This window comes from Gossypium arboreum, chromosome 11, assembly GCF_025698485.1.
Source record: "Gossypium arboreum isolate Shixiya-1 chromosome 11, ASM2569848v2, whole genome shotgun sequence".
In the NCBI taxonomy this organism is placed as follows: Eukaryota; Viridiplantae; Streptophyta; class Magnoliopsida; order Malvales; family Malvaceae; genus Gossypium; species Gossypium arboreum.
In genome coordinates, this window is record NC_069080.1 from 30,908,004 (window position 1) to 30,919,855 (window position 11,852).

General features: G+C 36.8%; 1 non-coding gene across 1 annotated transcript; it reads right to left on the reverse strand.

Moving 5' to 3' along the window:
• Nucleotides 1-10,211: 10,211 nt before the first annotated feature.
• On the reverse strand, nt 10,212-10,318 carry LOC128284884 (small nucleolar RNA R71). Its single transcript, XR_008275304.1, has one exon. It is a non-coding gene; the product is annotated as a small nucleolar RNA R71 (small nucleolar RNA).
• Between the last annotated feature and the right edge of the window lie 1,534 nt (nt 10,319-11,852).

An 11,852-nucleotide genomic window follows, 5' to 3' on the forward strand; every position in this document is an offset into this window, starting at 1 on the left:
CCATGTAGTTACACCTTGACCGATAGCTTATATAAGTAGGCTCGTGAGTAGTTCCATTTCGAGCGTTAGATGTTATGAGGTAGCTTTGGCTACGTATGTATATGTGGCACTTATGTGCAAGTTTTCCATGTATCCAATAGTATTTCAAGTGTTCAACGGGTAATATAATAGAAGAAGTGATGAAAGTCCCAACGAGGGCATGTTAAAGAAGGTATGATCATATGATATACTATGGGTAAGTACAGGTATGTACGATAAACTCATGAGCAATGCCTTGATAAAGGATAAATTGTGATGAGAAAGTATATATATATGAACACTTGATAAATAAGTCAAAACACTTGAATGATGAATAATCTTTATGGTTATGTTAGTATGTTTTTACATGATCATTGCTTACTATCATTGCATATTATTTGCATGTGGACATACTAAGCTTTAATGCTTACCCCATTTCCTTTCCATCTTTTGTAGTTCCGCCAAGCTAGCTCGGGGATTGGAAGCTATTGGAGTATTCGATCACACTATCAAAATAATATTGGGTATAGTGAATTTGATAACTTTAGTATGGCATGTATAAGGGACTTGGTTATTTTGTGATATGTGTCATGCTAATTTGGCAAAGTGTAAAAGCCTCTAATATTGATGATTCATTTTGTAATGGCCATGTGACATGGCTTATATTTGATTATTGGGTTGTAATCTAATTACCCATACATGCATGTGTTAATGCCTTGATGATGTGATATGTTATTGCTTGGTTAATGTATGATGAAGTATGGATTAGATGCTAGAAGATAAGAAATGACCTAATGGCTTAAGATAATCATGGTCATGAATATGTATTATGGAATTTGGATAACAAAATTGGTTATGCATGAAATTGGTGTGGAATGCCTCTAAATGGTGTGACTAATTGCATGTGTTTTAGGAAGATATTTTGAAGGCATGAAAATGCCATGGCATTGGATATTGAGTGTTTAAATATGTTATGTTGCATGCTATGAAACATGTTTGAGTATGTGGATGAGTGAAGGTGGCAATTGGCTTAGAAAATAACCTCTAAATTGTCTACACTGGTAGACACACGGGCATGTGTCTCGGCCGTTTGTGACATATGGTCTGCCCCCATGGGCGTGTTGCATAGCCGTGTGTCCCCTGCACCCTAAATTTACAAGTCAATATGCCCAGTAGTAAACACACAGGCTAAGACATGGGCCTGTGTCTTGGTCGTGTGAGAAACACGACCTACCTATACGGGCGTGTGCTCTGACCGTGTGAAGTCTGCACCATTTTATGAAAAATTCATTTATTTTTAATTTACCACACGGTTGGACACTCGGGCGTGTGATACGGCCGTGTGACCTTATTTTAATGATGACGCCATAGTCAGAGAGTTACACAGATTGAGGACACGGGCGTGTCCCAAGCCACACGGGCTGTGTGACCACACGGCTTACCCCTACGGGCGTATGAGTCTCCAAAACAGGAAATTGTTAAGTTGCCTAAAGTTTTTCGAAAGTTCTCGGTTTAGTCCCGAATCACCCCCGATGTATGTTTTGGGCCTAGTAGGCCCATGTAAGGGACGAATTGTGTATGTATGAATGAAATTGATTTGAAAAAAAATTATATAACCCGATTTTGCATGAATGTCTATGTATGTGTTCGGTAACGCCTCGTATCCTGTCCCAGCTTTGGGTATGGGTAAGGGGTGTTATAGCCATCATCATCACCTTTTTGTTATTTTATTTTATTTTCTTATAATTTATTTAAATTGTTACATATTATTTTTGTAGAAAAATATTATGTAGAAAATGTTGGTTATGCAAATACAAAAAGATTTCTTGCACCATATTATAAGGTATGATGTCATTTGAGAGAACGAAACTAGATAGAAGCACTAAAGATGGTTTGTGAACTATTTAAATTGAGACATTTAAAGTTTTGAAATGTTTGTAACAGACCCAATTTGCCCGGCCTGTTATAAACAAAAAAAAACAATAATAAAACCAAAATTAAAAAATACAAAAAAAAGAGAAAGCCACAATCCAGGTCTTTATAGCCCAAGTCTATTGAACAGGCCCCATATTACAACTAAACCAGTTAAAACCCAAACCCAAAAAGCCCAAACAAATCAATACATGGCACAACAGGCCCAAAAATGTTAAACACTCAGAAACCCTAGGGTTTCCTAAGCACGCCGCAGCCCCAGCCTCCAGCGCCACCACCACTCGCCACACCCTCACCATGTACCCTCTCCGTACCTCCGTACACCACTACTCCATCTACAAGTAAAACAAAAGAAGACAGCACAAAAAAAAGGATGAAAAGCTTGTATTTTTCCTTTATTTTTATTTTTTCTCTTTCTACTCGGCTATAAAGCCCAAGAGAAATTGTTTTGTAGTTTTTCTTCTACACATACGAAGAAATCAAAAATACAAAAAAAAACAACAGTGTTCGAAATTTAGTATTTTCAAGGTGGTTTTTTTATCTATGTCATTTTTTTTATTTCTTTTTGCGTTTATTTTAAAGAGAAAAAGAAAACAAATAAGAAGAAAAAGCAAGAAAACCTCACCTTTACGTTTACACTGTCAAATAGAGGGGAGGAGGTGAGGGAGCCACCCCCGATGAAGGGTGGTCGGAGGCTGAAAGGCCCTTCGCCCGTTCGAGGTGTTTCTATTGGGGTATCGGGGTTTTGGGCCTTGAATCGAGCATGGGGAAGGCAAAACGGCCTTAAAGGCCCCTTTGTAATTCGACTGTCGTATGCAGCGGTCGTTGGCGAACGGACGAAAAGCGGTCCAGTGGCCGGAAATCACCCAGGCCAGAGAAACCCCCCCTCTCTCTCCTTTTTTTTCTTTCTTAAGGCCAAATGAAATGAATTTTTTAAAATTTTTTTGGCTTTTATAAAGGATTGAAACGGCATCGTTTTAGGCCTTAATTCCAATGGCCAAAACGACGCCGTTTGAAGCTTTGACCCGCACCTGAACCTGACCCGCTCCTAAGGTCCGCGTGTTTTGACCGAATGGTCTAATTGCGCAACAGGCCCTTCCGCTTTTACAGCGCGCTTCAATTTAGTCCTTTTTTTTCTTTTCTTTTAATTTTGTCGCATGATTTTATTCGTATTGCATTTTGGTCCTTCGCAGAACCGTGCGTTTAGAGGGCTTGGGATATTTTCCCTTTTCGCCCCTATGTTGTTCTTGCGCGTTCGAATTAATCCTCCCCTTTTATATTATTTCTGATATTGTCCTAAAATTCTGTTTTAAGGTTCAAATTAGTCCTTTTTTTATTATTTTCGCTATGTTATTATTAAATTAACAAATTTAATCTATTATTTCTATTACTATATTTCTATTTATTATATTTCTATTTGTATTTATGTATTAATATCATTATTTTCATTATTTTTATACTATTATTATTTTCTATTATTATTACTATTATTATTGCTATTATCTATTATTATTATACCTATTATTATTAACATATCATTATTCTTATTATTATTTTTATTATCATTATTAACGTAATATTACACTTGTTATTATTTTATTATCTATCATTATTATTTTCTATTAGTTCATTACCCTCTTTATATACTATTAAAAATTAGATTATTTATCTTCTTTACTTGTACATATGTTACTCTTATTATTATTATTATTATTATTATTATTATTATTATTATTATTATTATTATTATTATCTACTGTTCCTTGCTTTCTAAATATTTCAAATTGATTTATTTCTCTTTTATTATGCATTATATATATATATATATATATTTTACTTGCTTTTATTACTATCATTATTTGTTTACATATTTTGTTACAAATTATATCCTCAATTTTATTTTACTTGAACTTGATTCTTTATTTTCGATATTTTACAAGTTATTTCCCCTTTGTGTCAATTTGTGTAGTTGTTTCTATGTCTCCATTATTTGAGTAGCATCATTCTTTATTTGTGTGCATGGCTGCTATCATCATTGTCATTATCTATTTTATTTATCTCTTGATGGCTCTTGTTAATGTTAAGATAGTGTACATTATGTGATTCTCATGCGTTGTTTTTGTTAATGTATTCATTATTGCCATTCGCTAATACTACATTTTATTTGTGTATTATTTTAAATATTATGCATTTTTACCCAAACTCGTCAAATTAAGATTTTAACAATAAGCAATATTTCGTATTTTGGGAATTCAAGAAATTGTACTTTAATTTACGGGGTTCCAATTTTCTGTTGAGCCTAAAAAAGCCAAATATCCTTTCAAATCAAAATACATGACTTTTAAATAAAAAAGGAGAGCAATATTCCACGTTTAGAAATTCGAGAGATTGTGCCCTAACGTATTGGGTTTCGATTTTCCTCGTTTGACCCAAATGACCGAATATCCTTTTAAAATTAAAATGCATGAGTTTTGAAAATCAAAAGCCAAGCTTATTCTCGAGGGTTTAAAATGTCGTGTCCTAACTTACTGGATATGACATTTTATTACTTTAGGAGAAGAAGGTCTTTAGCATCAGTTTCGATTTATTCAAACATTTTTTGTAAAATTAACACTAAATAAAAAGAGGGATCATATTTTAAATTCTTTACTAGTTTTCAACTTTCGGCATTAAGACATTAATTAATCAATTAGGTACCAATTTTGGGCGCTACAAGGGTGCTAACCGTTTCTCGTACGTAATCAACTCCCGAACCTGTTTTCTTGAGTTTCGTAGACCTAAATCAACGTTTTAATTAATCAAAATGTTTTGTTAAAACGATCAATCATGAGGTGACCCGATCCCACCTTATAAAAGGGTTGGTGGCGACTCACGTTTCTATTTTCAAAATAAAATGTCGACAGCTTTTTTAACAAAAGAAAAATGGTTTCGACAGCTTGGTGACTCCACTGGGGAGTAAACAAGAGATTCAAGCCGCAATTTGATTAATTTCTGTCTTTTCATCGAAAATTAAAAATTTGGTTTAAAATACGATCTTTTCACCGCATTTAATCCCTCATTTTTGTGGTCTTGGTCAAAACATTTGCTTTATTTGTTCGAGTCTTTAGATGTATTCGCATATTGCATTGCATGATCGTTTGATCTACCCTTTTAAGTGGGAGTGAGAAACTATTCCTTCGTGAGGTCTTCACCTTCGTGTAGGATAGTGGATCGCTTTCGGGATAGATCTGTACCTATGTCTTCCTGAGGTTTTCATCTCCGTATAGCCATAGGGAAATGTATTCCCCTAAACTGAACTCGGTCCGTATGAGCGTATAATGGGTGAGGATCGAGGAATCTGCTGGTTCGGGTACCGTTTTCTTTAGAAACAAACCACATATAGTGAGCCTTAGGAGCCAACCCTAGGTAGAACCACCAACCTCTAGAGGTCACCCGAATAAGGCTCTATTTGTTGTTTATTTCTTCTGTACTGACGTGTTTTGTTTTGTTTATGATTGCATTACATTGCATCATCATAGAAAAAGGTGTTGATTCACGTTTAGTTGCTAAATAGAGAGCTTGTCATGGAAAATGGAATTCTTAAAAAAGTGGAATATAATACAGCCATCCAAATATGGTCCGAGTAAACACAACGAGAGAAGGCTAATAGTCCGTAGAGGAATATACAACTATGCTTCATTGCCCGAGGATTCAAGCTGACAAAGATTATTCAGGAACCGTCAACCTTCTTAAAGAAGCTAACAAGCCTCACGGGGATGAGTGAGCAATGGATCACAACCTGGACCAAGCAAAAAGGAGCTAGTAGAGGCATTTATTGGGAAGTTCGCGAGATTTGATCTTAATATCCCGCTAGTTTGAGGTCAAGGCCGTATATGTTTCCGCTTTATGTAAAGAGATTTTTTATCCAGAAAAGTTGTTCTAAAAGAATTGAATCAGAATCAACGTCTCTTTCTGCATTTATTTCATGCATTTGCATTGCATTTCATCATATGTATTGAATGTCACAAAAGGGCCCTAATTTGTTAAAAAACTATTTTAGTTAATCTGGAAACTGACAAAAACTTACCAAGTACGCATCGTTACGGAACCCGGAAAAAAACTAAAGTGATGGATAAAAGATTGGGAAGGTTGGGACAAATGCAGAAAGAGATGCAAGAACTGATGCAAGCACAAATGCAAGAGAAATTGGATAAAATCCAACAGGATATGAGGGACCAAATGCTGGAATCACAAAGGAATATGATGAACCATTTAACACAACTGCTGACCAGCTGGCCAGATAAAGGAAAGGGTATTGGGGATGACAATGAAGATCCTCTCTACCCCATTGGTTTCACCCCGACAAACGCTCAGACACAACCCAAGGTGTACACACGAAAGCTATTTGTTACAATCAGGCCCCAACAGTTTCAGGCCGGTGATTCAGCGCTGATGAATTACCGAGCCGGTTTAGGCTCTAATCCGGGGGATAACCCAATTAATCCCGTTGTCCCCGATCTCGATGGTGTGGAAGAAACAGAAAAAACAAAGGTAGAGCCCTCGAAACAATTGGAATATCGATGTAAGTGGTTAGAGGAAAAGTTCAAAGCAATGGAAAGTGTTGACTATCACTGTGGAATCGATGCTAAGGATTTGAGATTGGTTCCGGACTTAGTGCTTCCCCCCAAGTTCAAAACCCCTGAGTTTGAAAAGTATAACAGAACTAGCTGCCCTGAGGCTCATATTACCATGTTTTGTAGACGAATGATTGGGTATGTTAACAATGATCAACTATTAATTCACTGCTTCCAGGATAGTCCGGTTGGAGCAGCATCCAAATGGTACAACCAATTGAGTCGTACCAAGATTAACTCATGGAAAGACCTAGCTCAAGCTTTCATGAAACAGTATAGTCATGTGATGGACATGACCCCGGATAGGATCACCCTGCAGAACATGGAAAAGAAACCGAATGATAGCTTCCGACAATATGCCCAAAGGTGAAGGGAGGTTGCTATACAAGTCCAGCCACCTCTCCTAGAAAAAGAGACCGCCATGTTGTTTATCAATACCTTAAAGGCTCCATTCATCACTTATATGTTGTGAAGCGCCACTAAAAGCTTCTCAGATATAGTGATGACTGGAAAAATGATCGAGAATGCAGTAAGAAGTGGCAAAATAGATGCATGCACAACAAAGGTCATTCCAAATCGTTTACAGTGAGCCAACCAAAGACGGTAACCGCCAACCATCAGAGCACCCTAAGATAAGAAGCCAATACAAAGACAAATACTAAAAGAATACAGTTCACACCTTTACCTATGGCGTATAAAGAGCTGTATCAGAACCTATTCGATGCTCATGTGGTATCCCCTTTTTACCTAGAACTGATGCAACCTCCTTTTCTCAAATGGTATAACGCAAATGCTTAGTGCGAGTACCATGCTGGAATCGTTGGGCATTCAATTGAAAATTGCATTGCGTTCAAAAGGCTAATTGAAAGATTTATTAAAATGTGGATTATGAAGTTTGACGACTCATCCGTGCCCAATGTAGCGGGAGTTCCACAATGAAGAGGGGCATGAAATCCAAGAATACATCGAGTTCGAGGCCTTGGTGCAGGACATGATGGACAATAAAGAAATCGAATTTTTATGAAGATATCGAAGGCCTGGTGGGAATGTTGGGGAATCAAAACATTAACGATGTATCCGAAGAGGGAACTGGGGAATAAACTTTTCCAAGCTTATGCCCTTACGTACTTACGGTGTTTTGAACAATGGGACTGTGAAAGAGATCCTTGTATTTCTTAGAGCCAATTTAGAGTAATGTTCAAAACACGCTTGTTACTTTAAGCCTAGAAGCAATAAGAATCCTTTTGTGAAATAGGTTTATGTCCAAAATCTTTATTCTAATAAAATACATTTTTGCTATCATTTTGAGTAAATATTCTTTTATTCTTTATAAACAATTATTCTTATATTCTTTTGTTCTTTGGACTTTCTTTCAAATATTGTTTTATTCTTCATTCATGATCATACCATACAAATAATTATTCATTCTTTGGAAAATTCCTTCCTACATACAACAGGTCTCCAGATATCAACGACATGAGCGACATCATATCGACTCGTAATCTCCTTTTGAGCAAGATATGTGTATAGAGGGATTGATAAACCGTAAATTATACATATTTTTACCCCATGTTTAATGTATTTTATGGATGATTTCTCATTAGAATTAGTGAATTCGATGCTCCTAATGCTTTAATTCCATGTTTTAAACTTAGGAGAGCATAGGAGAGCGAAAGGAGCCAAAAATGAGCCAAAAAGGGACAAAACGGACCAAATTGAGAATATGACACGGCCTAAGCCTTGCCACATGGGTAGCTTACACGCCCGTGTCTTTTGAGGGTGTCGACCAAAGCTTTCACGATTCATACGGCCTGGCCATTGATTCACACGGCCGTGTGCAATTTAACTGATCGAACACGGCTTGGCAATCACGTCACACGACCGTGGCACATGGGCATGTCCCTGCCGAGCTCAAGTTAAGTCCAATTTGGAAAAAGTCGTTTTTTAGGGATTCTAGGCATTCCAAAGCCTATAAATACACCCTAGAAGAGGAGAAAAGGGGCGGACGGAGAATAGGGGGTAAGGAATTACTTCAAGAAAGCCGATTGATCCATCTCAGAAGCCGGATTCATCATTAAGACTAAAGATCTCTCCTCAATTTCCCTTCAGGAGTTTTGGGTTTTCTTTATGTTTTGTATTCTTTATTCTTATGAGATGTTTCTTATTTATTTATGAACTAAAACCCCTAAATACCTAAGAGGAATGAAACCTAAGACGAATCTTGTTATTATTTTCTTAATCGTATGATAAATATTTAACTTGTTCTTAATTATGTGTTCTTAATTCTTGTTTTGATATCCCAGGATACTGATTCAAGACATGCTCTTATTCAGAGGAGGAATAGACCCTGTCTAAGAGTACTTTTGTCATAATTAAGCGGAGTTGATTGCGAGCCTAGAAATAGGTGACAAGATTTTGCCGGATTAGGGTGAAACCTATTAAGGGGATCCATAGATCGAGTTAATGCAACCGTAGAGTTTTAATTAGAGAAAAGTCTCGGTTGTTCAATCTAGGGATTAGACGTTATTAGTATTGAATAGGGATAATAACATAACTTAGGGATCTCTACGGAATAAGTTGAATGAATAAATCGTCCGGTTCGGAGCCAGGATAACAAGTAAAGTTTAGGTGGATTTTTCCTTAGGTATTGTCTCAAGTCAATCGATTTTCCCCAAAAGTAATTCCCCAATTCTTTTCTCTGTGCGTTCTTAGTTTAGATAATTAGTCAATTAAAACAAAACCCCATTATTCTTAGGCTAGATAATAAAAAGAAAGTTATTACTAGTACTTTTAGTTCCTTTGGGTTCGACAATTCGGTCTTGCTAAAACTATACTACTGTTCGATAGGTACACTTGCCTACATCGCGATATTAGTTAGTCTAGGTTTGATCTTCATTATAAATATTTATTACTTGTTACGAATCATGCGATCAAGTTTTTGGCGCCGTTGCCGGGGAACTAAAATATTAGGAACACTCAATTTTTATTACTTTAGCCATTTATTTTTCTTGCAATTTAATTTAATTTTATTATTTATTAAGTTACCTTTTCTTTCTCTTGGCAGGTTTTTATAGTTTATGACTAGAAGAAACCCGTCGGGACCATTACTTTTGACGAAGAAATCGATCATACAGTTCGCAGAAATCAAAGAGAAATAAGGCACAGCTTAAGAAACAAGGAGAACGAGCAAGAAGACGATACTCAACCCCAAATCGAAGAGATGGCTGAAAAGCAAGGCAATCAGCTACCTCCTGCAATTGTGGTTAATCAAAATCCTGCTCCACGTACTATGTATGATTATGCTAAACCTTCTCTAACAGGAACTGAATCTAGTATAGTTAGGCCAGCTGTAGCTGCAAATACTTTTGAACTGAAACCTAACACAATTCAAATGATACAGTAGTTTGTTCAGTTTGATGGTTTGCAGGATGAAATCCTAACGCTCACTTAGCAAACTTTTTGGAATTTTGCGCTACATTTAAAATCAATGGCGTTTCTGATGATGCCATTCGTCTTCGGTTATTTCCTTTTTCACTGAGAAAAAAAGCTAAACAGTGGTTGAACTCGTTACCATGAGGGTCTATCACTACTTGGGAACAAATAACTAAAAAATTTTTACTAAAATACTTTTCACCGGCTAAAACGGCTAAATTACGCAATGATATCGCTTCTTTTGTGCAGATGGATTTAGAAACACTTTACGATGCATGGGAGAGATACAAGGACTTACTAAGAAGGTGCCCTCACCATGAGTTACCGCTTTGGCTTCAAGTACAAACATTCCACAATGGTCTGAATCCCTTGACTTGGCAAATGGTTGATATGGCTGCTGGCGGAACCATCAATAATAAAACATCGGAAGATGCCTATGAGTTTATAGAGGAAATGTCACTGAATAACTATCAGTGGCAAGTTATGAGGATAAAGCCAACGAAAATAGCCGGCGTTTATAACGTCGACTCAGTTACTATGCTGTCAAATCAGGTAGAACTTCTCAATAAAAAGATTGATGGTTTACTTGGTTCTACGCAGGTCCATCCAATAATGAGGTGTGACGCGAGTGGAGGAGGTGTGCATACAGATTATCAATCCTTCAATTCTACAACCGAAGAGGAACAAGTAAACTATATGGGTAACAACAACTTTAGATCTCAAAATAACTCATACAGTAATACTTATAATGCAGGTTGGAGGAACCACCCGAATTTCTTCTGAGGTGGTCAAAGGAATCAAAAGCAACAAAATCCTCAGGGTTTTCAACAGTCACCTTATCAACAAGAGAAAAAACCAAGGCTTGAGGAGATGCTATCAAAATTCATATCAGTGTCAGAAACCCGCTTCCAAAATACCGAGACAACACTCAAGAATCAACAAGCCTTAATCCAAGGGCTCGAAACTTAAATAAGCCAGCTCTCCAAACTAATCTCGAAAAGATCACTAGGAAATTTACTTAGTAATACCAAATCAAGAGAGCATGTCAAAGTAGTTACACTAAGGAGTGGGAAAGTGTTAGCGGAATCTGAAAAGAAGTTAGCATAAGAAGCCGTGGAAAGCGAAAGGAGGGAAGAAAAACCCGAAAATAGTGACAAACTAGTGCCGGAGGAATATACACCACCAGTTCTATATCCAGTAAAATTAAAAAAAGATCACACTGATGCACAATTCGGTAAGTTTCTTGAACTTTTTAAGCAATTACATATCAACTTACCTTTTGTTGAAGCCATTTCGCAGATGCCTACCTACGCAAAATTTTTGAAGGAGCTTCTAACAAACAAAAGAAAGTTCGAGGACTTATCTACAGTAGAACTCAATGAGGAATGCTCCGCCATACTTCAAAACAAGCTGCCAACCAAACTAAAAGATCCAGGAAGTTTTACTATCCCTTGCTTAATTGGTAATCTGAATGTTGAAAAAGCACTAGCTGATTTAGGCGCCAGTATTAATTTGATGCCATATAAAATGTTCAAACAACTTGGTCTTGGGGAACCTAAACCTACTAGGATGAGTATTCAATTAGCCGATAGATCTGTTAAATATCCTAGGGGTATTATAGAAGACGTACTCGTAAAAGTAGATAAATTTATATTCCCTGTTGATTTTGTTGTGCTTGACATGGATGAAGATGTGGAAGTATCCTTAATTTTAGGATGCCCATTCCTAGCCACTGCTAGAGCGGTGATTGACGTGGGTGACGGTAAATTGGTACTTAGAGTAGGTGACGAGGAGATGATCTTTAAAATTTACAATGCTATGTGATTCTCTAGGGAACAGGATGATTCATGTTATTTC